This window comes from Pleurodeles waltl, chromosome 4_1 (genome assembly GCF_031143425.1).
Source record: "Pleurodeles waltl isolate 20211129_DDA chromosome 4_1, aPleWal1.hap1.20221129, whole genome shotgun sequence".
Taxonomy (NCBI): domain Eukaryota; kingdom Metazoa; phylum Chordata; class Amphibia; order Caudata; family Salamandridae; genus Pleurodeles; species Pleurodeles waltl.
Window position 1 is genome coordinate 331,997,453 of NC_090442.1, and position 27,298 is coordinate 332,024,750.

Sequence of the window (27,298 nt, forward strand, 5' to 3'; positions counted from 1 at the left end):
TTCTCGAAAGTGATGGTGGTGATCACAGCAGACCCATGGTACTAGACTTCCCATACCTCGACGACTAGCTGTAAAAGGCAGGCTGGCCACCTGCAGCTGTCAGCCACCTTCAGATGATGACAAACTTCCTGACATCTTTGGGGTTCATCATCAACATTCCAAAGTCACACCTGACTTCTTTGCAGACGAAAGAAGATTGGCAGTACTTCACAATACTACTTGCCACAGGTCATCAAGGCAAAATTACTTCCATCACTCCCGTATGGCTCTGAGCTATTAAAGGAGAGTGATGCTACCACCCTAAACTTGCTTCAATTCTCCCTCTTTAAACGCCTCTTTTAGCTTCTGCAACACATATCCCAATCACAGGTCAGACTGGAGTTTGGCCTGCTCCATCAGAGCCCATTCAGGATCGCTGCCCTCATAAAACTGCTAGAAGTTTAGGGCAGCCCCACAAGCTTCACTGGCCACTATGTGTTGGTCGAAAAAGAGGAGGCATATAAACTCATGGCCAACCGTCCTACAGCAGGCCATAAGGAGTTTAAACCTTGACAATGCTTTCAACTGAAACCTGGATTTCCCCATATTTAAAAGAGAATAACCAACAAGGCCGCAAATCTACAATCCCTGACTATTGATAAGGCAGAGCTGGCGCAGAAACACAGCATGCTTGGGCAGACTTGAACTCTTACACCTCCTGGAGACTGCAACCATATCTGACGACCCACAATGCAGCACCCTCACAACATTCATTGTTATTATTTCAATTGGGAACTTTCCCTTCTAAGGACTTGGTTTCCTCCTGGAAGCAGTGGTGGCCAGACAGCCAATGTAGCTTGTGTGGCCACAGCCAAGAAAACTCATTTAATTTTTTGTGCGTGTCCCACCATCCTGTTTCTTAGATGAAAATGTCTGTGTCCAGCTTTAAGGGCCCTAAGATCAAGTCATGCTGCCCTGCAGTTATGGCCCTGTTGAACAGACACAGCGCACAGCTTTCCTGCAAGGCTACTACGTTTTTTGATTAATGTAGCAAGGCTACTAACACAGCAAACATAGGCTCCCCCAGTGCAAATGTGAACAACGCTGTAGCCAATTGCAGCTTTGGCTCTACTAAAAGCATCCGAAATGAACATTTTGTACCCAGTTTTACCATTCTCAATCAATATTAATTTGATTTGCTGCTACTCAGTTTTTGGGCTTTTCCTTGAGTTTTAACATACACACTGTCATGATCTATTTAACACTAATTTTATTAAGGTTTGAGAACTCTGTGCATGACCATCTGTCCTCTGATCGAGCTGCCACTTCTGAAAGATCTCCTGTTTCAACAGCAGAGCAGGGTTGTAAGGAAATGCCTCCTTGGCATGGTTGCCCCCTGACTTTTTGCCTTTGCTGATGCTATGTTTACAATTGAAAGTGTGCTGAGGCCTGCTAACCAGGCCCCAGCACCAGTGTTCTTTCCCTAACCTGTACTTTTGTATCCACAATTGGCAGACCCTGGCATCCAGATAAGTCCCTTGTAAATGGTACTTCTAGTACCAAGGGCCCTGATGCCAAGGAAGGTCTCAAAGGGCTGCAGCATGTCTTATGCCACCCTGGAGACCTCTCACTCAGCACAGACACACTGCTTGCCAGCTTGTGTGTGCTAGTGAGGACAAAACGAGTAAGTCGACATGGCACTCCCCTCAGGGTGCCATGCCAGCCTCTCACTGCCTATGAAGTATAGGTAAGACACCCCTCTAGCAGGCCTTACAGCCCTAAGGCAGGGTGCACTATACCATAGGTAAGGGTACCAGTGCATGAGCATGGTACCCCTACAGTGTCTAAACAAAACCTTAGACATTGTAAGTGCAGGGTAGCCATAAGAGTATATGGTCTGGGAGTCTGTCAAACACGAACTCCACAGCACCATAATGGCTACACTGAAAACTGGGAAGTTTGGTATCAAACTTCTCAGCACAATAAATGCACACTGATGCCAGTGTACATTTTATTGCAAAATACACCCCCAGAGGGCACCTTAGAGGTGCCCCCTGAAACTTAACCGACTGTCTGTGTAGGCTGACTAGTTCCAGCAGCCTGCCACACCAGAGACATGTTGCTGGCCCCATGGGGAGAGTGCCTTTATCACTCTGAGGCCAGTAACAAAGCCTGCACTGGGTGGAGATGCTAACACCTCACCCAGGCAGGAGCTGTGACACCTGGCGGTGAGCCTCAAAGGCTCACCCCTTTGTCACAGCCCAGCAGGGCACTCCAGCTTAGTGGAGTTGCCCGCCCCCTCCGGCCACGGCCCCCACTTTTGGCGGCAAGGCTGGAGGGAACAAAGAAAGCAACAAGGAGGAGTCACTGGCCAGTCAGGACAGCCCCTAAGGTGTCCTGAGCTGAGGTGACTCTGACTTTTAGAAATCCTCCATCTTGCAGATGGAGGATTCCCCCAATAGGGTTAGGATTGTGACCCCCTCCCCTTGGGAGGAGGCACAAAGAGGGTGTACCCACCCTCAGGGCTAGTAGCCATTGGCTACTAACCCCCCAGACCTAAACACGCCCTTAAATTTAGTATTTAAGGGCTACCCTGAACCCTAGAAAATCAGATTCCTGCAACTACAAGAAGAAGGACTGCCTAGCTGAAAACCCCTGCAGAGGAAGACCAGAAGACGACAACTGCCTTGGCTCCAGAAACTCACCGGCCTGTCTCCTGCCTTCCAAAGATCCTGCTCCAGCGACGCCTTCCAAAGGGACCAGCGACCTCGACATCCTCTGAGGACTGCCCCTGCTTCGAAAAGACAAGAAACTCCCGAGGACAGCGGACCTGCTCCAAGAAAGACTGCAACTTTGTTTCCAGCAGCCTTGAAAGAACCCTGCAAGCTCCCCGCAAGAAGCGTGAGACTTGCAACACTGCACCCGGCGACCCCGACTCGGCTGGTGGAGATCCAACACCTCAGGAGGGACCCCAGGACTACTCTGATACTGTGAGTACCAAAACCTGTCCCCCCTGAGCACCCACAGCGCCGCCTGCAGAGGGAATCCCGAGGCTTCCCCTGACCGCGACTCTTTGAATCCTAAGTCCCGACGCCTGGGAGAGACCCTGCACCCGCAGCCCCCAGGACCTGAAGGACCGGACTTTCACTGGAGAAGTGACCCCCAGGAGTCCCTCTCCCTTGCCCAAGTGGAGGTTTCCCCGAGGAACCCCCCCCTTGCCTGCCTGCAGCGCTGAAGAGATCCCGAGATCTCTCATAGACTAACATTGCGAACCCGACGCCTGTTTCTACACTGCACCCGGCCGCCCCTGCGCTGCTGAGGGTGAAATTTCTGTGTGGACTTGTGTCCCCCCCGGTGCCCTACAAAACCCCCCTGGTCTGCCCTCCGAAGACGCGGGTACTTACCTGCAAGCAGACCGGAACCGGGGCACCCCCTTCTCTCCATTCTAGCCTATGTGTTTTGGGCACCACTTTGAACTCTGCACCTGACCGGCCCTGAGCTGCTGGTGTGGTGACTTTGGGGTTGCTCTGAACCCCCAACGGTGGGCTACCTTGGACCAAGAACTGAACCCTGTAAGTGTCTTACTTACCTGGTAAAACTAACCAAAACTTACCTCCCCTAGGAACTGTGAAAATTGCACTGTGTCCACTTTTAAAACAGCTATTTGTCAATAACTTGAAAAGTATACATGCAATTTTTATGATTTAAAGTTCCTAAAGTACTTACCTGCAATACCTTTCAAATGAGATATTACATGTAGAATTTGAACCTGTGGTTCTTAAAATAAACTAAGAAAATATATTTTTCTATACAAAAACCTATTGGCTGGATTTGTCTCTGAGTGTGTGTACCTCATTTATTGTCTATGTGTATGTACAACAAATGCTTAACACTACTCCTTGGATAAGCCTACTGCTCGACCACACTACCACAAAATAGAGCATTAGTATTATCTATTTTTACCACTATTTTACCTCTAAGGGGAACCCTTGGACTCTGTGCATGCTATTCCTTACTTTGAAATAGCACATACAGAGCCAACTTCCTACAAGGGTGCTTCAACTGGGCCTACACAATCTGCATTTCCATGCTTTGAGAGATTTAGCAGTGGCAGGTGACCTACTTCAAATTACTATCTGAGATCTTGGTTTCATCTTGGCAGCAATGTTTCCGTCAATGAAAACAATGTACACTGGTAGTTTGGACAAATTTGTGACGGGTACGACACCCAACAAATTGACCCCTTACAGGTAAAATGATGTTATATAAGTTTTGTTATTTTTTCTCTCTCTAACCCAAAAAAGTCTTGCTTGGGGCACTGTTAAGGGCTACTTATTGGCTCTTCTGGCTTTTTTTGTGGTTGCGAGATCAATCTTGGTTATTTAAATTACTTGGTATACCGATATTTTTGAAAGGTATAGAACATATGTCTATGTCAAAACACTTTGTGATGCCTAATGGGAGTTAAATGTAGTCCTTACTTTTTTGATGTGCACCCCTTTTGAGCCACTGTACATTGTCCCTTGAGACTTTTAACTTGGAAGACAGCATTTCTTATCACCATAATATTGCATAGACATGTGAGTGAGCTGCTTGCTCTTTCTATCAACCCACCCTATACCACCTTCTTTCCAAGTAAGTTGGTGTTAAGAACCTGAACTCCTTTTCTCTTGAAAGTAGTCTCTCCTTTTCATGTCGGGAAGGCTATCAAACTTCAGGCATTCTTTGCTCCACCTCATCCCTCTAAGAAAGAAGAGGGACTCCATTGTTTTGGCCCTAAGAGGGTACTAAGACTTTATATTGATTGTACTAGGGGACATTGAGAGGATGATCAGCTCTTAGAATGGTTGTCTGAAGCACAGAAGATCAAGGCAGTGCAAAGGAGGACCATCTTTCAATGGATTATCTGCATAAAGATCTGCTACACACTGGCAAAGTAACAGTCCCCAAGGACAAAGCTACTGTCAACACCAGGACAGTGCGCGCTCTACGGGCATCTAGAATGCAAAAACCCAACACTCGCAAGATAATGTAATTTATGCATTGTGATGATTCATTTTTAAGGTGCTTATAAATACTGTACATTTGCAATGTATTGCTGCAGACATTCAGAGTGTGTTAGGGTGTGGTCTCTTTCCAGGGCCTTCTAGAGACTTTCCCTGCAACATGCCTGGGCGTGGTTCTAGGCTGGGCCAAGACTCTATAAAAGAGAGTCAGCCCAACTTCCAGTGCTCACTATTCAGAGGTCCCGATGCAGAGCAACAGCTTCTTCTTGAGCTCCTGTCCCGGCGGCCTATTTGGATTTTCCAGTCTTCTGCACTCATCTCTCATTGGTGATCACTGTTTCCAGGCGGTAAGACGATGTTTGGACATTTCCCAACACCGTGATTGAGAATTTTCATATTCTTAAAAGAATAACAGATTACTTGTGTGCTGCCATTTTTTGACATTTGTATGGTGGTTTGCAAATAGGGAGGACGCGCAATTTATTCCATAAAGATTTGACTTCGTTATTACATTGTTGTTCATTGCGCGCAGATATTTCTTGACATTTACATGATGTTTTACGAGTTGGCAAGACTTGCAACTCGTTTCATGAGCATTTAACTTTGTTGTTCATTGCGCGCTACCATTTTCTGGCATTTACATGGTGGCATTCGAATCGGCAACACGCGCAATTCTTTCCTTGAGTGTTTTTTCATGTTATTCATTGTGTGCTACCATTTCTTGGCATTTGCATGGTGGCATTTGAATCGGCAAGACGCGCAATTCTTTCCCTGAGTGCTTTTCATGTTGTTCATTGTGCGCTACCATTTCTTGGCATTTGTATGGTGGCATTTGAATCGGCAAGACGCACAATTCTTTCCTCGTGTATAAATAATGTAAATTACTGTGCGCTACTATTCTAAGACATTTTCTTGGTAGCATTTCAAGTTGACACGTTGCGTGATTTATTCCTTGAATCTACGTTGTGTGATTTCATGGTGCACAATCCTTTATGGTGTTTAATACTCATATAAAAATCTGCAATGTGCGCAATTCACTTCCCAATGTTTTTTCTGAGATGAACACAACAATACCAGAGTTCTAGATGTAATGCTGTGTGTTCCTGATATATATTCTTAAAAGGAGATTCATATGGTTGTTTAGAAATTGCTCAGAGTGTTTCCTGATTCTCATGCTAAAGAAAGTACTCGAATCTGAAAGTCCTATTTAACTTTTCCTGTTTCCTCCTCAGGCATTCGGTCATCTAAAGCCTAGTCAGTTTTAGGACTATTCTAGGGTTGTTCATGTTTTTCGGAAAAGACGAAGCTTAGAGTTGTAGCATGGTACTGATTTCATGAGATGTAATTTTGATGTTGTGTTTTAACCTTTTGCTTCCTACAGGTCTCCTTCCCAGCTGTTCTCGTCCTAATCCCCTTTTCCCCACTTGGACTCTCTTAGACTCTGTGATAAATCTAATCAGAGTATTGGAGCTGTCTTGTGGTGGAAGTGTTGGGAACGTGCACAGACTCCGAGGATCTGGTGACTCTGACAGCTACCACCACTGCGTTGTCATGTGGAGTACCTATCCTGGACATCTGTCAGGGGACAATGTGGACATTCATACACACACTCACAAATCACTACTGGCTCGACAGATCTGTTGAGAGTGACACTTTGCCCACTTGATTCTGCAGGACATTTGGGTATGAGCCAGCTCACAGACCCCCCCACCACCTTGGGAGATACTGCTATGGTATCTGTTCAAAACGTGAGCATTCTGCAGTTAGAAATGTCCATGAAAAGAACAAGTAACCTACCTTGGATAGCAATATCTCTAGTGGAAACTGTATCTAACCGCAGATTCCTTTATGATCCTCCCACTTCCCTGTAAAGAGACCCCCTCCCAACCCATCTCCTTACCTGCCTCACGGCACGGCATCCACCCACCACACGGGATCTGCTGGAGGGGCAACGTGATCTAGGGCAGTGAATCCCAACCTTTTTATCGCCGCGGACCGGTAAATGTTTGATAATTTTTCCGTGGCCCGCTTGTTTTGATTTAATAATTTTAATTTAATTGTATTTAAACATGCCTTCAAGATTTGAAGACCTCGGGCGGCCCGGTGCCGATTGATCCCGTCCGCGGCCCGGGGGTTGGGGAACACTGATCTAGGGGACAGAAACAGAACAGAGCAGCAGTGTGCAGAATCACCCAAAGACAACTAAAGTAATGACAGACTTCTTTCGACAGGAGAAAAAGGCAGGGCCAACCAACACTGCCGAGTAGACATGGGGGGAGGAATCCCAATCTGATGCACAGTCCAACATGGAAGAGGAGGAAGACACTGACACCGTGATCATATGACGAGAGGAAGGAGAAAGGAAGACCAAAGCTGACCCCAAAGGAGCTGGTGGGAGGAGAACAGAAGCTTGATGCTGACAGTGCGAGGCAAGGAGCTGAGGAGGAGGTTCGGCACGCCGGCCCTAGAGTACAGAGGGAGGACACTGACGTTTTGTGGAGAAGCCACCAGAGACACTGCTGTATCCCACCAGGGCCGAGGAAGGCTGTGGCTCGGGTGGGCTCTGGGAGCTATCCTGCACCATAAGACCTGTAAGGAAGGAGGAAAAGAAAGAGTGTCCCAATTCTGCGCCTGACAAGACAGTGGAAGAAAACACTACCGCCCTCTCTCCTGGAATCTGTGCCCAGCGATGTATAAATTTGTTTTTTTCCTCTCAGCTTCATATTTTCTTTATATCACATGACTACTGAATTAAAGGACAAAATTATTTGAAACAGCAAGCGTCCAAAGCCATATATCTGTCCCAGTCTCCCCCACTCCCTGCACTGTGAACTGGACTATTTTTCTAAAAATATCCCAAATGAGAGATTTGCAAACTGGTAATATCATCTGAGGGTGTGGACAGCAACTGACATCAGCGCACATGGGTGGCACTTATATGTGCCTTCACCGGACACTTCCCAAGCAGAACGATGTCTGTGTGGAGCCACACGGTGCCACCTACCAGTAGGAAGGAGTACTGCTCTAAATGTTTCTAAATCCAGCCTGACTCCTGAGGAATATTCGCAACGTGAGAAATCTGTGTTTATATAGAGTATCCCCAAGAAAGATCAATACCGAAGGTAAGTAACTTGCTCACCAGACCCTAAACCTCCACAAATGACGAAAGAGTGAAAGCCAGAAAACCCAAGCATGTTGTTGCTTAATAACCTTCATCAAATCATCACTCAAAGGGAGCAGATAAATGACAGCCCCACCCTAATGAAACCTGAAGTGACTATATTTACATTGATAGTGCTCAAAAAGCTGTCAACATCAAGCTGACGGTGTATTTCAAGTATGATCCCTTCTCTAAACGAGAATGTAATAATCCAATAAATGTCATATATGTTATACGTGCAAATCAAATCTGAAGAGTATGAAACCTTTAGATCTTTATAGTTTTAAACCTCTCCAGCTAATCCATAAGTCCTCTTTTGAATTGAATTGTAAAGAATCTTTATTCGATTATAAAATATATAAGCATAAGAGTAAAATGGCTTTAAAATAACATACTCAATATAAATACAGGATGTATCATGAAAAATACAAAAACATGCAGATATAACCAGCAGAATTAAAACAAATAAAATTCATCATATTTCACATTGGATCACAGTAGCCCTAGAGTTAAAAGCCAACTTACATTTTAAGAATCCACCACTTTGTTCCTGTGCAGGGCACTTTTCTAAAAAGAACAAACCGCAAAAGACACAGCATGATCAGTTAACAGTTGCAGGTAAAGAAAGGCTGGTCTATATTGATAAATACCCCTAAACTTAAGCATAGGCAACAAGTACCTTCGTCGCGGGGATCATAATACCTGCAGAATATTACCAGGTGCTGCAAAGTCTGGGGTGAGCTATCATGCCAGGGACAGGTTGCTGGAACTTGGATCGTATTGTACTGGAGGGAAGCACAGATTAGATCGAATCGTACTCAAATGAAACTTTGTAAGGAGAGATCTTTACCAAGGATTCTAAACAAGGGAGAGACAAGCTTTGGGGACAGCAGTGGTTTTCAAAAGCAAGAAGACTCTAAGGGTTGGTTTCTCCAGGGCCTTTTTCTCTTTATTCTCCTTAGCACATTTTAGAAACAGGTCCTTAGTTAGCGATCTGTCTCCTTTGTTTAACAGCTGAGGGCTTCAAAACATTTCTGGGTAGCCCAAAGACATGGCAACGTTGCTGATGTAATTGAGCCACAGGAGTTTGTTACCATGCTTACACCCAAGGCAGTCTTTGATCATGTGTCTGTTAAATGCAGCATGCTCTCCACTCCACAATGCTATTCACAAAAGCAACCGGGCAAACTTCACAAGGTCTTCAACATGATCAAGGTACAACTCATTGCGCATAAAACAACTGGAGCAAGTGGGAACCAGACCTAACAGCTTCCTGTAGAAATGGCTCTCCACTGGCTTGATGCTCAAGCTGTTGCAATCCCCCCTAGATTGCGGCACCATATGTCAACACAGGAAGACATTTTGGGCCAGATGTAGGAACGTAGCAAATTGCGACTTGCAATTTGCGAGTCCGTGCGACTCGCAAATTGCAAGTCGCAATTTGCTATGCAGAAAGGTGTCTCAGACACCTTCTGCGAGTCGCTATGGGGTCGCAAAGACCCACCTCATTAATATTAATGAGGTGGGTCGCAATTTGCGCCCCCATAGCGACTCAGGTCACTCACGGGGATGGAGGCCTGCTGGGAACAGCAGACCTCCATGTCCGTGACTGCTTTTAAATAAAGCATTTTTTTTTTTCAAGTGTAGCCCGTTTTCCTTAAAGGAAAACGAGCTGCACTTAGAAAAAAAAAACGAAACCTTTTGTTTCGGATTTTTTCAGGGCAGGTAGTGGTCCCTTGGACCACTGCCTGCTCTGAAAAAATAAATTTGGGTCCAGTCACAAAGGGGAAGGGGTCCCATGGGGACCTCTTCCCGTTTGCGAGTGGGTTACCATCCACTTCAAATGGATGGTAACTGCGACTTCATTTGCAAATGGAGTTGCATACCACTGAGATTCGCAAATAGGAAGGGAACACCCCTTCCTATTTGTAACTCGAAAATGCATTTTGCGAGTCGGTTCCAACTCGCAAAATGCATTTCTTTATAGCAAACACGCATTTGCGAGTCGCAAATGGCGATTTTCGCCGTTTGCGAGTCGCGAACAGTTTGCTACATCTGGCCGTTAATTCTATAAATTTGCAGCAGTGGTAGGATAGGTTTATTTCCCAACTTAAAAGGGCTTCACACACTTGGTTAAATTGCAGACAGCTGTTTTGTTGATAAAGTGTGACCCCTAGCTAGGGGAACACAGCCACCCTTGGTAGTGATGGGTCTAATTTTGGTGGTCTGCCTCCCACAGGCCACGTAAGGCATTGTGGCAATGTTGGTATCCAACTCCAGTTCATCCATGAACTTGACAAATGAATCAACAAGTCCCTTGAGACCATTCAAGGTGCAGGAGAGTAATGCTGCAGCTGCATATTAAAGGGAAGGTATGAATTTGGATTTCATGTTGGGCATACCCTTCCTATTAGCTACCAAATACAAATTCGGGCCCTTGATATATAATAAAACTTTAATGGGTGTCAAAACACAAACTTGCCTAACCCTCAAAGGGAGGCTAAGAGAATCCATATATTCCCCTCTCCTATCAAATCTGGCCCAGACATTGACATTCATTTGAAGGGCTCGTAGGAAGTCAGTCAGTGGCTGAGGCAACCCAAGGCCAGCTAATATACTCCATAACTTAGATCTGTTGACCCAGTCAAAAGCACTGTTCAAGTCTGTAGCAGCTAGCGTCCTACCTGTTGCTCTTTTCAAAAACAGGTACTATGATCACAGATTTCCATGAATTAGGAATTTTAGCCAAGGTGGCAGAATTTGAGACATTGATTAGTAAAGGGGCCCAGAGGGAGATATTCACCTTATAAAGGTCCATGATTACTCCATCTGGACCGAGTGCTTTATTGGAGGGGCCAGCTCAAATGACAGAGCGTACTTCCTCAAGTTCAATTGTGATCCTCAAAGGGAACAGTAGGGCCCCCTCTATAGCGAGTGGGGTTCCATCCCCACCTAGTGCATAGATCTTTTCGAAGTGTGTCACCCATTGTTCAGGAGTAATATTGGAGCCTATGTCATCGGGTGTGGCGGAATTAGGCTGCTTCCCATTGACTATCTCCCAAAATCTCCTGGCATCCCTGGAATTACAGCTGGTGACTAATCACTTTCACATTGCTTTCAGGGTTAGCTTCCTGTTCCTAATGGCCTACTTGTAGGCTACTCTTACTGTCATAATGCTTTTCTCGTTTCTTGGCCTGGCATTAAGGGCCTCACTGAGCTGCTTTTAGCCACCATGCACCGTTTGTCAAACCAGCCAGTTTTAGGAGTTCTACTGGGCCCTGATAGTTCAAGCATGATTGTTCTTATAGAATAGTTTTAAGACTGGAAGGAATCTAAAATGATGGTGGGGGAAACCTCAGGGATTAACAGAGGACCTATAATCAATCTTAGATCTGAACCGACTGAAACCTTTAGTTGAGTGGGGATTGATGTACTGCACCATTTAACTCTGAGACCCTTATCTTTTGTAATCAAGCCAATTAAGCTGGGGGTAGCATCAGGCGACTGCAAGCTGGTATCACCACCCCAAACTCTAAAGGGTTATGATCACTATAATAGGGTCCGTGTACCTTCCCGGAGCTTACAAATTGTTCAAGGGTCCTGGTATTGAACACATAGTTAATGGTTGACTGTTTACCCCATCAGGCTAAGGTGAGTCATTGATTAGAAATATTTCCCACCTTGTCCATCACATTTCAAACGCCCGCCTGCCCAGGAGCATTATACAAATTCCTCCCTCTAGTTTCAGATGTCGTCAAACAAAATAGAATGTCACTAGCCAGAAAAGGATCACAATGACAGATTTGAATTTGTCCCACATACATTCTCAATCTAAGGTTGGAGTTTTATGAGTTTCCTGCTGATTTTCAGACAGATATTGATTTCTCAGGATATGTGCGGGACATCTGATGTTGAATGTTTGTTTAGGTTGGTGCTTTCTTTTGGCCAAAGGGGCGCAATCACTACTATTTCATGCACATTGTTCCTCTTTAAAAGCTCATGATCAGCAGGTGTCATACTGGGGGGAATAGTCAAGTCCACAGGACCAGAGCAGGAATGAGAGTCAAGTTGGGTTGACGGTGGTAGACTAAGCCCCTCCCCTGCATCCAAACATAGTTTCTGCTCCGAGAGGTTGATTTCCTTTTAAATCACCCCTACCGCGTGGGCTAAGAAAGAGTCTAAGTTAGTGCCATGGGCGGACTTGTTGGCAGAATCTTTGTCCATGTGCATTTTGTGCTTACCCATACTGGTCAAGTGTCCACCTCCAATTTTTTGGCTGAAATATTTGGTGCTCTGGGTCTTGTAGTCCTGCCTCCACAGCCGTGTGTTCACTCTTCACACTGGGTGCTCACTGGCTACTCCCTTGTAAACCAGTAAATATTTAACCACTTTGTCTACTCCTAAAAAGGTGGATATTAAGCAAGAATTTAGTATCAACTGCACTCTGCAACTGTAAGAAGGCAGAAAGAGGGTGATGTAAGTAGCATCAAACACCACCCTTGCTTCCCTATTCTCACCACTTACCAGCACGCTGGTAAAACTTCAATTAACGATAGCCCCGGTCCAATCCACAGCCCAGAGTGGCAAAACTCAAGAGGTCTGACTCTCCTTCTTATTCCAAGTCTAACCTGAGACCCACTACTGCCCTGTGCTCCCCTATTCTCCTGTGCTGTCCACCAAACCTCGCTTTGGCCAACCACCTGCCTCCAGTGTATACTGGCAAGATGCCAAAACAGTCTCAGATGTCATTAAGAAGAGCTGTCTGGCTCTGCCCCTTGCCCCCTTCTGTCTGACCTTGCTCCCTGCTCAAAAAAATCAGTGGTCTCTGTTGCCCAGTCCCTACTTTCATTCTGCCTGCAAAACGTAAAACTCTTTAAAAAACAGTGTTGTTGGGGTACATGTGAAGAGCACCACACAAGTTCAGCTGCAATTGCAAATGTCCATTGGCAGTGGCAGCCTCCTTTCCATTCTGGACAGAGAAATGCATTTTTGATTTCTTGGTTTCCATTTAATGTTTTGCTTGCCCTCCTACCTTCCTTCTCCTTTCCAAAATGTGAGCATTGGATGATAACTTTCACTGGCTCAAGCTGATTGTACCTTTTTATGCAGCCATTTGAACACCCACTGTCAAGCCGGACCATGATCCATCCATTTTAGGCCTGGCGTTTGAGAGAACTCTAGCTGTCTTGCCAAACTATCGTTATCCCAAAAAAAACAATAACATACAAACATAGAGGGATGTTTGCTCAGCAGTTTTTATTTATTGCCGTGTTAAATTGTCGCTCACATTTTCCTTCTGCCCGTCAAGCAGGCATGGCTCAACGGATCACTCTTTTTTACGCATTAGTTCCCTTGTTTTTGAATGACTACACAAATTCTGTATACATTGTTCACATCAACCTACAATGGTTCCTTTCTCTCCATTTCTTCAAATTATGCTTTAATATTTTATCTTTAAAATTAAGTTTAAATACAAGCTATTTATTTTGCCTGCACCCCTTTTAAAAGTTTGTTATAAAGTGTGTGGCATTGCATCATTGTAGCTGCCCTTGGTTGGAGTAATTTGTTATGTAGTGATTTGATGTGATGTCATTTACTAATAATAATAAAATTCATGGCACAACTGGAAGATATATTGTGTCAAAGACATTATTAAAGCAGCGGTATCAGTGAAAGGTTTTCTCTTTAACATTTCTGTACACGTTTCGGTGACCGCATTGTTGCATATGCTTCCCTAACAAAAGAAAAAGTACATTAACCTTTGCATCAGCTAGCCAAAGCCAGACCTATTGGCTCTGAAAACTATTGTTTCTTTGTTGGTTTACAAAAAATGCTGTACTTTGCAATAACAGAAATGTTCATGCCATTAGATATACATTATAGACTCAACTTCATTAATAATATGGAAGCTGCACAATTCTATCCAAGTGACCAAGAAGATAGTAAACGTTCTTTGTAAGGAAATGCCTCTTTTTTGCATGTTCACCCCACACTTTGGACTGATGCAGCTGGTTTGCTGACTCTGAGAGTGCACTGAGGCCTGCTAACCAGACTTTTGTGCCAGTGTTTTAACCCCGTACAAATTGCAAGTCAAATTGGATACACCCAGTTTGCAAGGCCTGACATACTCGTAAGTCCCTAAAACAAGTCCCTAGTCCCAGGGTATGTAAATTAAAGTGTGCATTCATGGCTGAAGCACTGTTTATGCCATCCTTTGTTGACAACATACAAATTGGCTCCTACCCTGTCGCTGCAGACTTGAAGGGCAGTGCTTGCAGTGCCAGTTTGACTTTGCCATTTACACCTATGGCAGTGCCACCCTATCCCATAACATTGTATGTAAGTCTTCCCTTAGGAAAGGCAAGGACCAATATTTTACTAAGTAAGACATATGTTTTACAATTTGTCTTAGCAGCAACACTTACAAACTGTTGTTTTGCTGCTGGTAAAGTTGGTAGCCCCATTGGTTAGTATGAGATTACCTCTTGGCATCTCCACCCAGCTAGCTTTGGGACTACCAAACTGGTTCATGCGAGGTATCAAATTAATCATGGCATTAAATGCAACCTGATGCCAATGCCAAAATTAATCTCACTATTAAGGGTGGGCAGCTTTTATAAAGTTGCCCATCTGTGCTCTGCATGCCCACCAGTCTCACAAAGGCATACACATTCAGACGGGTTTTTGACCACATGGGGAGACGTGGAAAACTCCAAAGGCTCAGGAACAAAGGGCAGTGCTGCAGCAGCAAGGTGTCACCTTCTCTGCCCGGATGGCCACTTAGGGGGTTACCCTAGAGGCGAGCTGTAGAGGGGAAGCTGCCTTTGGTGGGTCGCCTGGCCCAACACCCCGGAACAGGATGCGTTTTGTTTCTGTAAACAGTGTGTACACAGGGCCAGAGAGTGGAAACGTGCCCCCAAACTGGTTTTACCATGGGAATGTTGCCCTCAGGTAGCCACACCTATAGGATGAGCTACCTTGCTCCCTTTTCAGAGGGAGTGCTGTGCCATCTTGAAAGGAGCAAGAATGTGGCATTTTGGGATAGCCAGGTGCCACTCATCACAGGAACTTCATCATTAGGTAAGAGGGGACCCAGTAGCCCATTGGCTATTGACCATGTGGTCCCCTTGGGCAACTTTCCTGCATTATGTATGGCACCCCTGGCACGTTGACCCTCTGTACTTGCTGGACTTTAAAGGAGGACGAGAAGAAGACCACTTCGCACCTGTTGGAAGCTCACAAAGAGAGGCTGCGATGCTGCACCAACTGCACCTGCTGCTGCACTTTGGGCTGGTGGAGTTTTTACGCTGTTCTGTGTGCCTGGCTTGGGGAAAAGTTGGTTCCCACCCAAGTACGAAACAGAGGCTCCAAGGGACAGTTAACTAGACCCCAGAATGGCACTGGAGGCATTAAAGCTGGAAGAGCCCAAGTCGCATATATGGTAGCCACTGCAGAAGTTTTGCTGCTACCGGATGCCGGGCACCCCAAAGGACGATTCGGAGATAGCCAAAAGGTGCAGCTGTCTTCTGGACTCATGAGTGTTGTTTGTAACTGGACTGATCACCCAATGTAGACACCAGCTTCCACCAAAAATTTGCATTGTGAATGCTGTGTTGCAAAAGTAAAAGGTCTGCATCGGCAGCCCTTGGAACCCTGCAAATGGGGTCTGTGATCCATGGACAGAGTCGCCTCCACTTATATGTTGACTGATGACTCTATTGGACTTCCCCCCGTGGACAGCATCAAGAACGTCCTTGGGCATCTTTAAGCCTGTATCATCAGGATCACTCCATTGTCATCTATGGCAGTCATCCTGTAAAGCGTGGACCGCTCTTGTGGCCAGATATATGTTCAAGGTGCTCACTCTGGCCCCCTAGAGCTATGTCCTGCTGGTCACCCAACTCTGGCCGGAGTTGTCGATCTAATTGTTTTAAACTTTTCAAAAGGTTTCTCCATACAAAGGTGTTGTGCACAGTTATCTTGCTTCATATGTGAACAAACATAAGAGGTTGCTGGATATTGGAGAGTGTGATCAATCGGGTTGTAGGTTGACTGGGGTGTGAGCCATGGTCAATCAACAGCTACAGTCCCTTGCAGTCACTAAATTAACCTGGGCTTAACCCGTGGCACACAAACAAATCATGCTTAACTTAGAGACAATGTATAAAGTATTTAAGCAGCAAACAACCAATAATAACGTGGTAATACAGCACAAGAAAAAACTGAAACCAATGAAGACTAGATTTAGATTAAAAAAAACAAATTGACACCAAAAAGACAAAAATCAGTGGAACTGGAATTAGGATTTTTTAAACATTTAAGTGAAAAAGGCACCAAGAATCACAAAGCACCAACTTGGGATATGTGGTTGGGCTGGACTGGCTCTAAGTCAAGAGTTAAGGAAGACCATGATGGAGCAGAGGTCTGATACAGTCCAGGATAGTCCTGCTGAAAGTTTACTTTCTCAAAAGTCCAGTTTACATTGGAGAGGGCCAAGAGGTGCAAGAAGAGAGTCATATGAGGCTGTGAGCATGGTGCGAGGAGCAGTCTAGGCATTGTGGATGGATGGACTGTAGCTTTGCACTCGTGGTCCTCCATTAGTGGTTAATACAGCAGTGCCGAGAGACGAGCAGTGCCAAGAGACGAGCATTGCTGTCTTGATGGGAAAGGACCCGTTTGCAGTGCAAAGAGTCCAAAAGCTTGATTTCAGAGCCTGTGAGCCACACCACGGTACAATTGGGGTCAGGAATTTGCTGCAGCTGTGTCCAGGAGCTGTGTGGGGAGACTTTTAGGTCCATAAGGCTCAGACCAGAAGATGAGCACACTAGCCCTTGCAGTCGCTCTGGGATCCTGGATTACATGTGAATTTGCTGGTCCAGTTCTTCTTTCCAAGGCAAGAGGGCAGCAGGCAGCGATTCAGCACAGCAGGGCAGTAGCTCCTTCATAGTATTCCAGCAGAGTGACAGTCCTTTCAGCAGCACCTCAGTTCTTCTTCCTGGTAGAGTATTCACAAGTCCAGAAGTAAACTGAGGTGTGGGTCTGATGGTCCTATTTTCATATACTGGTGCCCTTTTCTCAAGGTGGGAGAAGCTTCTGGAAAGGATTTTTGAAGTGCATGGAGTTTCCTCACTCCCTTGTCCAGGCTCCAAACTGGCTGTAGTGACAACATAGGGTTGTTAGGTCCTGTGTGTGAAGGCAAAGCACAGGCTATTCAGCTCTAGTTGAGGCTGTATTCAGCTCCCTCCAGCCCACATCCTGCCAGCAGATGGTTCATTGAGGCATACCTTCCCACTATTGTGTGACTGGCTGGGAGGAATTTACAAAGTCTAACTGTCAGCTACACTCGGTCATGTGACCCAATACAGGCTGCAGGCACAAAGGGCTGAGGACAGGAAAATTATAACTTTCTAAAAATGCCATTAAAGAGTATTTATCATTACAGTTTCATAGATAACAAACATGACATACCTACCTGCCCCCAATGAGGAACTATAGCCTATGAAATGTAATAAGGAATTCCCAATGTTATCTTTTGAGAGGGGTAGGCCTCACAATAGTAAAAAAAGGAATTTGGTTGTTTGTCACTACCTCAACATGTAAAACGTAAAAGTACATGTCCTACCTTTTAATTACACAGCACCCTGCCCTATGGGCTACCTAGGGTCTACCTTAGGCGTGGCTTATCTGTTATAAATGGAGAGTTTAAGGCTTGGCAAGAGAGTTTAAATGCTAAGTCAACATGACAGTGTGACACTGCACTCAGGGTGCAATGGCAGGCTGGGACAAGTTTTAGAGGGCTAGTTAGGTGGGTGACACAATAGGTGCTATAGGTCCACTGATAGCATTTAATTTACAGGCCATGGGTATATGGTATTTGTAGGAAACTGGCTGTTGTTACAGTTGCACCTCCACTTTTTGCCTGATATTGATGCTGACTTGACTGAGTGTGGTGGGATCCTGCTCACCAGGCCCCAGCACTAGTGTTCGTTCCCTAAAAATTTACCATTGTCTAAACAATTGGCACACCTCTGGCACACAGATACGTCCCTTGTAAAAGGTACCAGTGGTACAAATGGCCCTGTGTCCAGGGAAGGTTGCTAAGGGCTGCAGCATGTGTTATGCCACCGTAAGGGACCCCTCACCAAACCCATGCACATTGCCATTGCAGATTGTGTGTGTTGGTGGGGAGAAAAAGAGAAAGTCGACATGGCATCCCTCTCAGGTTGCCATACCCACAAAACACTGCCTGTGGCATAGGTAAGTCACCCCTCTAGCAGGCCTTACAGCCCTAAGGCACGGTGCACTACACCACAGGTGAGGGCATAGCAGCAGGCGCAATATGCCCCTATGGTGTCTAGGTCCATTCTTAGACATTGTAAGTATAGTGTGGCCATATTAAGTATATGGTCTGGTAGTTTGTCATTATCAACTCCACAGTTCCATAATGGCTTCACTGAATACTGGGAAGTTTGGTATCAAACCTCTGAGCACAATAAACCCATACTGATGCCAGTGGTGGATTTATTCTAAAAAGCACAAAGAGGGCACCTTAGAGATGTCCTCTGTATTTTACCCAGTCCTCTAGTGTAGGACTGACTGGTCTGTGTCAGCCTGCCACTAGCAGACACGTTTCTGACCCCATGGGGTGAGGGCCTTTGTGCTCTCCGAGGGCAGAAACAAAGTCTGCTCTGATTGGAGGTGCTTCACACCCCCCCGCAGGAACTGTAACTCCTGACAGTGAGCCTCAAAGGTTCAGGCCTCATGTGACAGTGTCCCAGGGCACTCCAGCTAGTGGAGATGCCCGCCCGCCGGACAAAGCCCCACTTTTGGCAGCCAGTTCAGCGAGAAACTTAAGAAAAACAAGGAGGAGTGACCACTTCAGCTGAGACCACTCCTAAGGTGTCCAGAGCTGAAGTGACCCCCTCTCTACAGAATCCTCCATCTTGGTTTGGAGGGCAGGGACCAATAGGGTTAGGTTTGTGCCCCCCTTCCCTAAAAGGAGTAGACACAGTAAGGGTGTAGCCATCCTCAGGGACAGTAATCATTGGCTACTTCTGACCCCTGTAACACCTCTAAATCATGTATTTAAGGGCTTCCCTGAACCCAGCTCACCAGATTCCTGGTAACCTCAAAAGAATAAGAGCATAGCTGAAACCCTACAATCTGGCTTGGCCCTAGCCCTTCCGGTCTGTCTCCTGCTTCAGAGAACCTGCACAAAGAAAGTGACACATCCAGCAGGACCAGCAACCTCGGCAAAGGTACAGAGGACTGTCCTGCATCACAGAGGACTGAAAGATCCGAGGACAGCAGCACTGTCCACAAAGAACTTTCCAACAAGGTACTCCAGAGCCTCCCCGGATCCGTGAGTCCTGACCACCCTGCACCAAACACCTCCGGCCCATGTACAGGTTGCCCAACCAGCTAGAGGGAGTCCCCAGGCGGTTGCAAGCAAGTGCCCATCCTGGGTTGACCTCTCCTGCTCTCTATGATGACACCTTCGGCGGGAATCCCGAGGACCCCCCTGACAGCGACAGCCCTGGACGAAGATATCCGACACCTAAAAGGACCACTGCTCCCACAGCCCCCAGGCCTCCGGTGCAGCTCTGTTCGGCAGGCGGCCCTCCTCATCATCCAGTCAGTGGTCAGCCCGAACTGACCCCTGAACCTCACCTGCAGCATCTGAGTGACCCCGGCGTCCCCTCTTGGACCAGCATTGAGAGCCCGACATCCTGTTTGCACCCTGCACCCGCCTGCCCCTGTGCCGCTGAGGGTGCGTGTTTGGTGCCTACTTGTGGCCCCCCCAGTGCTCCTCTAATCCCCCCTGGTCTTCTCTCTGAGCCACTGGTACTTACCTGCAGGCAGGCCTGATTCAGAGTACCCCCTGTCTCCATAGGAGCCCACGTTAAGTTGCTCAGATTTTACCTCTGCACCTGACTGGCCACGTGTTGATGGTGGTGAGTGTTTGGGGTTAATTTGAACCCTGATCGGTGGACTTCCTAAAACCCAGAGACTGGAACTGTAAGTCGAATACTTACCTGAAAATCGATCTAACTTTTCTTCCCCCCAGGAACTGTTTCTGAAAATTGCAGTGTCCATTTTTAAAACAGATAATTGCCCATATAATTCAAAAACTGTATAGCTTATTGATTTGAAACAAAGTACTGTTGATACATGTGTGAAATACGAATCTATGTAAGTGCTTACCTACAAGTTGAATCTTGTGGTTCTAAAAATAAATTAAGAAAAAATATTTTTGCTATATAAAAAACAGTGGTCTGGAGTTAAGTCATCGAGTGTGTGCTTCTCCTATTGTCTGTGTGTGTACAACAAATGCCTGGCACCCTCTGATAAACCTAACTGCTTGACTACATTACCACAAAAGAGAGCATTAGTATTATCATCATAAAACTTTATTTTGGCATCCAGTACCAAATAAGTCACATCGCACCACAATAAATAACAAATTAAAATTCATAAAATGAATTTTGGCTAAAATAGATAAAAAATAATAAAGGGAAAAAAGACAGTACGATCAAAGAGAAATCTAGCAAAGCACAGTTCCGAGGTACAGTATTGGGCAGAAATTTACATGTAAGACAGCGGGGACATAAAAGCTAAGCAGACTTTGGCAATTTCCTTCTAATGCGCCATGTTCCTCCAAGCTGTTTGGCAACTGCAATGGCAATAGGCAGACTAGGGTATGATTTTAAAATTCTCAAGGCTGCAGTATGATCTCGAATCCCAAGCCATTTATAGATTGGTGTAAGCCATTTCCTTCATAGGGGAGCATAGGTTGGGCTTGCAAAGAGGACATGGACGGGTGACTCCAGGTGGTGGTTGCAGCTTGGGCATAACTTATTGCAAGGGGCCTTGCTCTGCCATCTGCTGGAAAAGATTTTTAAAGGGAGGGAACCAAATCTGAATTGCATATAGAGCTTCCTATCGGTCGGGTCTAGAATGCTGTACAGATAAGGTTCTAGTGTCCAGGTAGACTTGAAGTCCAGAAACTCACTAATTAGTCACCCCAATGAGAGCGAGTGAGCTAGAAATGGAGTGCGTTACCCACTCCCAGTAACAAGATTTCACTCTTTCTTTGGTAGGTAGTAGCCCTGTGTGTGAAGAGTTCCATGAGTTTCCCATCCCAGGGGGAATCATTGCTGACTTAACTGAATGGATCAAACGGATCTTATTAGAGGTGCCCAAAGAACAGACTTCCCTGAACATGGTGGCATAGGAGGAAAGTTCGGGGGTTTCCATGATTCTCCTCCAAAACAGCAACAGTCTGAGACCAACTATGGCAGCTAGTGGTTTGCAGGATAGATCCAAGTGCAAAGGGAGAAGCGGGGTACTTGGGGCAGTGAGGTGAGCTTTCTTATGAACATGTTCTCAATACGGGTAAGCTCCTTTACATCTTCAAACCCCAGAGTTCGGCTCCGTAAAGTGCCGTGCTAACAGACTTCATGTTATAGATTTGGAGAGCAGCAGCTATTGGTCGTGTAGTTTATGTATGGTGCTCCCTTAGAAGGATGCCCACCAGCTGGTTAAATTTTAATGATGAAGAGGTAAAATGGGCTTTCCAGGACATTGAGTCAGATAGTTTGATCCCCAGGTAGTCAAATGTGTTACCTTGTTCTAATTTAGACCCGCCTACGGAAAGGTACCTCCTATATTGCCTATGAGAGTTGATGACCATGAACTTGGTTTTAGAGGTGTTTATTTCTGAGCCTCTCTTGGAGCAAAAATCATCAAATCGATTCAGTGAGGTTTGGAGGCCCATCAGGGTTTTGGGTACTATCAAGGTATCATCTGCGAACAAAAATGTTGCGATCTTTTCATTACCTAGAGTTGGTGCTTCAGAGGGCTGCAAGGTGAGGTGTTGAATGACCTAATTCAAATACAGGGAGAAGAGAGCTGGAGCTAGTACACAACCCTGCCGAACACCCCTGACTACCTTGATCGGATCAGTAAGATCACCCGGTTTTCACCAGCATATTTTTGCATAATTGGCCTTGCGTAATTGAATGATTGTAGTCAGGAGCCCTGGGAGCATACTCATCTCGTTGAGGACCTCCCAGTGTCTACCGCTAGGGACCAGATCGAATGCAGATTTAAGGTCTATGAAGGCTACGTAGAGACTCCTCTTCCCTAACACTGCAACCTTCCAATACAGAAGCAGAAACCAGAACACCTAATCTTTGGTACTTGTTTTGGACCTGAAGCCAGCCTGGAATGGTGATAGAATGTCGTTCTTGGAAATCCAATCATTGATTTTAGATATTAGGGCACAATAGAATACCTTTTGCACTGTATCGATAAGGCTTATGGGCCTCTAGTTGGCCGGTAGGGACCTATCGCCTTTCTTGTAAATGGGTATTGCCTCGGCACCCCTCCAGGACTCAGGAATGTGGGCTCTCCTAACAATTGCATTGGATAGTAGAAGGATGTACTCAGCCCATTTGTCGATGTTATGGCGAAAAAGGTCACCGGGAATGCCATCGGGCCATCAGCTTTCAATCGAACTATATTGGTTATTGCGATCTCGGATATCTCCCAGGTTGAACGGGCCATCCCAGTGGGTGGTATTTGGTTGGGGTGGAAATAAAGGGATAGAAATAGGTGCGAGTTGGCTTCTGACATTATAAAGGGAGTTGAAGTGTTGGAACCAATTTGAGAACTGGATGTTGTTGCAGGCTACAGGAACTCCCTTTTGGTTTCTTTTGCTAACCAAAAGCCAAAAGGATCTGGAATCCCTGCTTTTGCAGGCAACCTTCAAGCGTCTCCACCTTTCCTCCTCCCAGTCCTTCCTGTTTGTACCATCCAGCAGTCTCACTTGCACCAGTTATCTCCCTCATGGGGAGGAGCACTACCAGTGTTGTGGGCAGCTGGCAAAGATAATAGCTGTTCCAAACTTTTGAAAAACGCAGTGTGTACATCGATTAGAGAGGAACAGTTTCCCATATCTTCTCCCATCATGGATATCAGTGCTACACGATGTGTCAGATCTAAATTGATGGAGGAGTGAATGTGGTCTCTTGCAGGATCACCTTACTCCATCTAAATTGTCGTCTGTTGCTCTCAACTTGGACCACCTTGGCTACTTCGGTAGTAGTTATTGCAATGGGCGCTCTTCCCCATGGCGGCTCTAACCTAAGACAGAGTGGATTGTGATCGCTGTCCATTTGGGTCCAGACTACCATTTCATCTACCAAGTGTCAGTATCTGAGGTCCATCAGTCTATAGTCCATACGGCTCTTCCCCTGTGTGCCAGTAAACGTGGGGAAGCATGTTTGTCGGATCTAGTTCTTCCATTTACATCCCTCAGGCCCTGGCAGAGGGTCAAGGCATTTAATTGCAGGGCAGCCGAGTACCACTTCTTGATGAGGGGGAGCTCCAGCCTAGGTGTGTGCCATATGTTATCTTCTTCCTTGAAATCGCCCATATGAACCAGACCGAGGGGTATTATCTACTTTAGCCTTTGTTAAGTCTCTGGGAAATCCCTGGACTCTGTGCACACTATGGGCCTGATTACAACTTTGGAGGAGGTGTTAATCCGTCCCAAATGTGACGGATATACCACCAGCCGTATTATGAGTTTCATAGGATATAATGGACTCGTAATACGGCTGGTGGTATATCCGTCACTTTTGGGACGGATTAACACCTTCCTCCAAAGTTGTAATCAGGCCCTATATCTCATTTTGATATAGTATATACAGAGCCAGCTTCCTACAGTATTCCATTCTGCAAGGATCATATAAGTAAATGAAAAATGCCAAATAGGTCTAAACCAATTTGACCATGTTTTAGGGAGCGAGGACAAGCACTTCACCACTGGTTAGCAGTGATAAACTGCACAGAGGCCTAAGACCAACAAAGGGTAATTCAGCAAAATTTAGAAACAGGAAGGCAAAATGTTTGGCGGTGACCCTGCAGAAAGAGCCATTTACACAATCACTTAATCTCCTGTCCCTAAAAAAATAAATGTGAACTTGTGCAATAGAACCTGAGCTCATGCAAAGCGCTCTAGTACTTTTGGGTCGAGTCCACAGTATATAAAACTAAAAAAAATGTTCAGCTGCATGTTGCTGTCATGTCCAGATCCCATTTGCATAGGTCACCTGCACAGGCATCTGGCACAATGTTGCACACACATTTGCAGTTTACATAGATTTCACTGGCACCAGTGTCCTTTTTCACTGACATCTGAACTGAATGACTGGTGCAACATGTCACCTTTATGGTCTAGCTTGATAGTGCAGCTGTCACCAGACTATTATATTAGCATCACTAGAAGGAGGCTTTGACTTCCTCTACGTGTTGGGAGGCAGGAGAATGTTTTAATTGGGCAGAAGGTGTGTGCTTCTGAAAAAAAGTACTTTCCCTCCACACAACTGTGATCATTTTGTTTATTTATCCAACTTCCTAAGCTTTCAGGGGCACCCACATGACACTGTAATTCTATTAAGGTGCCTTAGATAATTGGATATTTTTTGTGTTTTTCCTCTGACAGCAACACAGATGATAGAAGGGCACTCATTAACCTACATGTTTAGATCTGTGTCAATAGTGCAACAATCACCTGAACCTTTAACCTACACCAAAGTTATTCTACAGTTCTTTGCTTCCACAAAAAATACATATCCATTCCCATGATGCTTACTGCTAATGCTTCTCATTGCCTCTAAAGCCAGACGTATCAGCATTGACAATGCTTGTTTAACTGCTCATTTGGTGTAATTGTCATTTTTAGGTCAGGGAGGCCGCTGACTACCTACTGAAGGAAAGATGACAATGCTTCTGCCGCGGAATAGGGTCTCTGATGCCAGGCTTTGTAAATGACTAGTACAAGCATCATTTGAGATCATCCTAGTCATTTCGGAAAATCCCATCTGCAGCAGGTGCTGCTGTGGAAGCTGGCATATGCACTTCTATCATATACACGATCTATAGCCCTGCATCGCACACTGAGCGCAGTCTGAAGCCAGTTAGAAGGGGTAGGGCTAGAAGGGTTCTCATTGTGGTGGGTGGGGGTGATTGTTTTTTTAATGGTACACAAATCCTTGATAAGATCCACAGTTCCTGTACATATAAGAGCTCCTGTGGTGTTATTACCACAGAAAGCAGCATGTAATAAGCATTTGTAGCCATTTGTTATATTGTTAGAAGGCCATGGCAATGCCTGCCCCGTAAAGGTACTTGCATCTTGTTTCTTTAACTTAAGTTACCAACTGTATCCTTGGCATTTATGGTATGCACTAATTTCTTGTGATGCTTGTGACTTCACCTGTTTGCAATTAGCTAGGACTGTGCAGTAGTCCTTAGTGTTCTTTGGGTGAGAGGGATGCAGCACATACCACTGACAACATTCTTTTGTGTGAAAAGGCCACTTTTATTGACACAGGTGCAAATCATAAATTTTCCTAAGCCATCCCTACAAAACTAAAGCCTCACTATACAAAATGTCAACTAGATGTTGTCCTACCCCCACCCTAAATGTCCTACTGCGTGTAAACTACTCTTGCAACTATCTACTTCATTCTGTACTGCATTTCTGCAATTTATAACCTTAAATGTCTCCTACAGCCTCCCACTGCATCCATTAACATTTAACCAGCTGAACTTCCTATAGCATAACCTTTAGCTTCCTGCCTCGCCCAGGTGTGAGCTTGTTCACACCCTCCCATTTAGCTTGGTTCACTAATGGCAGCAACAATGGAAAATTGTCTAAACCCATGTGTTTGCTGACTTTTTCTTTCCCTCCCACTTCCCCTGCCCTTCTCTTGCTAAAATCATCAAACCTCACCATTGAATGTGTTAAGTCCTGGCTAACACCTCCCATAACTTCAGAAAATACAAGTCCATATTGTACTTTGAAAGATATACTCCACTCCCCAAAAACAAATCCACATTGTCATACTTTATGTCTGTATGAATGACCCTGCAAAAACTCTTCTTCCTACAGAAACTTCTCATTTCCCTATTGATCTGGAATAAACTCAGTCTAAATCACAAAACATTCACCCACTACTGCATAATTTACTTCAAGTCCCTCTCCATTGGACACAACATACCTAGTCCCTTTTCCACCACCAAGTTGTTCTCCCAGAAGTGAATAACCAGCACATCTGGACACCTCCTATCCCTCAACCTGTCAACCTGCCAACAAGTCCTTCCAGCGCATGGACAGACCTGACAAGGACATGCCAACCTCCTATAAAAAGCCTGCTCTGCCCTGACCACTCTGCAACCAAAATTCAAATGTCCCACCTGCACTTAATTTACCCTAGCTTTTGCTTTCGACAGCATGTCATCCAACTAACCCTGCATCGTCTGCTTCTTGTCCACTGGTAAACGTGCCTCTGTGGCCAACATTTTTCACTCAAAAAATGCAAGCACTGCGCTGGGTTGCACGGTCTGATCCTGGGCTCAAAGTGAGCCCCAAATCCCCCATGAGCTTCCCAGTGTGCTGACAAGTCCCTCCACCCCTCCTACCTTCCTTGCACCTCTGCTCTCCTCCTTGGGCATGTCCTTTGTCACCTTGTCCTCTCACCAGAGGTCGTCTGTGCCCACCCCTGTATCCTTCACACACATCCCATTTCGCAGCCATGCACATGAATGCTCTTGTTCCTCCCTTGCATCAACACAAGTTGACACTCTCTTGGGACCTTCCACTGTTGCCCCTCTCCTCTTGTCTGGCATCAAGCTCTGTGCTCGCTCAGGCACCTGGCGCTTAGCAAGTTGATCTCTCCTTTCCAGTAGCCTTGGAACTGCCACCAAATTCCACAACACTGAAACTTGACCCTCACCATCATCGGCGGCCACTATGAGTCCTCCTGTCTGCTCCACTGAGGCAGACCATCCAGACCATCTGTTGACACTAGAGGCTGCTCTGAACCATCCCGCTGGAGGCACAGACGGGTCCTCACTGGACCTTCTCCTGCTGGTAGTCACCATGTTCATGATGCCGTCCAACTGGTCCCTCTGGGCCCTTCGTTTTCCCTCCAGGTGTCTGAGTAGCACCATACTCTCCCAAGTCTTCTGCACTGCTGCTCCCCATGACCTGTAAAGTTGAAGACAGAGCAGGTGTAATGTCCCCCTGTGCTCCTACCACCTGGCTCAACTCTGCTTCTAGCACCCAATACCATCTGCCACA